General features: G+C 39.9%; 1 non-coding gene across 1 annotated transcript; it reads right to left on the bottom strand.

Annotated features, from left to right (window-relative positions):
* Positions 1-1,360: 1,360 nt before the first annotated feature.
* Positions 1,361-1,433, bottom strand: TRNAK-CUU (transfer RNA lysine (anticodon CUU)). Its single transcript has one exon. It is a non-coding gene; the product is annotated as a tRNA-Lys (tRNA).
* Positions 1,434-3,175: the final 1,742 nt, after the last annotated feature.

Raw genomic sequence — 3,175 nt, forward strand, 5'->3', positions numbered from 1 at the left:
TCCAGCTGGAAGACCTTGAAAGTACAGAAGAATTCCTACTTACCCTCCACACACAACAAGCATTTCCATGATTTTTGTTCAGGGTGTATCCCATTAACCAATCAGTTCGTTTTCTTGACTGAATTGGTTAATTTGGTCAATATCTTGGATCTTTACAGCTGTAGCTCAGGCAAGCCTGTGCGTCAACCACTGGTTATAGACGTTGAGTGGACGTCACTGAATTTCATTATGTCTATCAGACAGGATATGTGTGGTTATGGTAGGATTATGAAAGCCACAAAATGTCAGTGGCTTAACACAATAGAAGGTTCACTCTGGCTTATGCTATATGTAAATCTTCCGTCGGCGGGGGCCCCAGATCATCGTTGTCACTCAAGGACCTACACTCAGAGAGCAGCCACCATCTCACATGCCCTTGGTTACTTTAGGTTTGATAATAGTCTTCTGGAGGGTATTGTTTTGGCAATCAAATCTGCCAGCTGGGAGTGATCATACATTATTTCTACTTCCAGCTCATGGACCCGATCTCCTGAGACCCCAGTCAACTGCGGGTTTAATTTTACCATGTGGCCAGAAGACAGAGACGAGGACATATTTGGTAAACAGTGTTCACGACTACTTCACATTTTTTTTCATTTTTTTTAACTGTTTATTTATTTTTGAGACAGATCACAAGCAGGGGAGGGGCAGAGAGAGAGGGAGACACAGAATCTGAGGCAGGCTCCAGGCTCTGAGCTGTCAACACAGAGCCCAATGCGGGGCTTGAACCCACGAACCGCGAGATCATGACCTGAGCTGAGGTCGGATGCTTAACCAACTGAGGCACCCAGGCACCCCCCTCTCCCCGACTTCATATATTTTTCACACTGTAGGATTCACTAAGGAAATTTGCTTAATTAAATGTTTAAGGACAGAAAGCTGTGGAACTGATTTACAAGTCTTACGTTCAAGTTGAATGCCTCATGTTCAATTAGATGTTCAAAGTTTAAAGTAGGTATTTCCTGCTCAAGTTACAAGTACCTCGAAAGCCAAACCAAACCAAGAAAAAGCCAGGTAGAGCATTTACATAATGTATAAAACAGCGCAGGAATGTTCTGAGGAGTTGACATTCACATGTTACATCAAAATTCTCCTACTTATAAAAAAAGTCTATGTTTATCCCTAATTGAAAAAGGGCAGTTAATTTTTATACTGGCTATATTGAGACCTACTTACATGATACTAATTAAAATTTTCCTGGGGCGCCTGGGTGACTCAGTTAAGTGTCTGACTTCAGCTCAGGTCATGATCTCGCGGTTCGTGGGTTCGAGCCCCGCATCGGGCTCTGTGCNTTTTTAAAGTTTTATTTAAGAAGTTTCTACACCCGATGTGGGGCTTGAACCCACGACCCTGAGATCAAGAGTCTCACGCTCCTCCAACTGAGCCAGCCAGGCACCGTTGTTTATNGTTGTTTATAAAGTTCTTAACTAAAAAAACATCAAAACAACTTCACTTCTCTTACTTTTTAAATGACAATATTGGAGTCTTTCACTTAAAAGGAACTGAAATATGGGAAAGCTGCTTTTGGTAAATTTTAGCAGAGCTTAAGAAATAGCCAGGGAAACAGAGAAGGAAAAGTTTGCCCTTTTAGTCCTAGTCTCTTCACTGAAAAATAGGAACCCTCGCTTAGATGTGGTTATCAAACTTTTTTGTGATTTTTTTCACATCAAGAAATACTGTTGAATTGCTATTTAAAATGTGTGTGTGTGTCAAAATAAATGTATCATGAAATAATACTTACCCTTACTTTGAGATGCTTTCCTGAAACTTCCTATTGTATTTTATTACATTATACTACAAATAAATGCTTCCTGTGATCCACTAAATTTATTTCACAGTTAATTGGATGCTACCTAAAGTTTAAAAAATATTTTAGAGAACTTAAGCAATATAATCGTAAAAGCTTCCTCAGCCACGGAATATGTCAAATGTAATATGTGAATATTGAAAATATCAAATTCTAATACTAACATTTCTAATTACTGCTCAGGAAGGACAGAGAAAAGGTCTGATTTACTACTGTATCCTCCATGCCTAGTACAGGGTATGGATAGTGTAGAGGTTCATTGTTGAAGGAAGGAAGGAAGGAAAAAAGGAAGGAAGGAAGGAAGGAAGGAGGGAATGATCAAAGGAAGGAAGGAAGGGGGATGAATATTGTTTCACCATGAAATCTTACTACATGCACACATTTGGGGTGATAAAAATATAAATCATTGACAGCTCCTCAAAAAACTAAGCCTAGAATTATCATGTGCTTTCAGAAATTCCATTTCTATCCTTATACCCAACATAACTGAAAGCAGGGACTCAAATATTTGTACACTCATATTCATGGCATTATTCACAAGAGTCAAAAGTTGAAAATAATCCGAATGTCCATGGACAGAGAGATGGTAAACACAAGGCGGTGTATACCTACAATGGAATTATTCAGTCGGATGCTACACATGGATGAACCTTGAAAACTTTATGCTAAGTGAAATAAGCCAGACACAAAAAGACAAATACTGTATAGTTCCACTTATACGAAGTATCTCAAGTTGTCAAAAGCCTTTGAAACAGAAAGTAGAATCGTGTTTATCAGGGGCCGGTGCAGGGGGTGCTGTGGGGAATGCGTAGTTATTGTTTAATGGGGACAGAGTTTCAGTTTGAGATGAAAAAGTTCTGGAGATCGGGATTATAGTTTCAAGACAAGGTGAATGTACTTAATGCTACTGAACTGTCAAAACAGCTAAAATGGGAAATTTTAAGTTATGTACATCTTGCCACAGTAAAAATATACCAATTATTGCTACTGCCTTTAATAGCACTTCGCATTTGTTAGAGTTCTTTAAAGATTCTCAAAGTAGTTAATNGCTGGCTGTCCCCACAGAGCCCGACGCGGGGCTCGAACCCACGAACCGCGAGATCATGACCGGAGCCGAAGTCAGACGCTTAACTGACTGAGCCACGCAGGCGCCCCCACACGTGTAGCTTCTATTAGCCCATTTTGAAGACGAGGAAACTGGAGCTCAGGAAGTTTAGGTGACTTGTCCAAAGATACACAACTAATAAGTAGAGGAATAGAATCTTGAACTCATCCCAAGTGTTTGGGCTTAAGCGCAACTTTCTTCTCTGACACTCCATTCAATAAACT

This window comes from Crocuta crocuta, unplaced genomic scaffold, assembly GCF_008692635.1.
Source record: "Crocuta crocuta isolate KB4526 unplaced genomic scaffold, BGI_CrCroc_1.0 scaffold581, whole genome shotgun sequence".
NCBI lineage: Eukaryota > Metazoa > Chordata > Mammalia > Carnivora > Hyaenidae > Crocuta > Crocuta crocuta.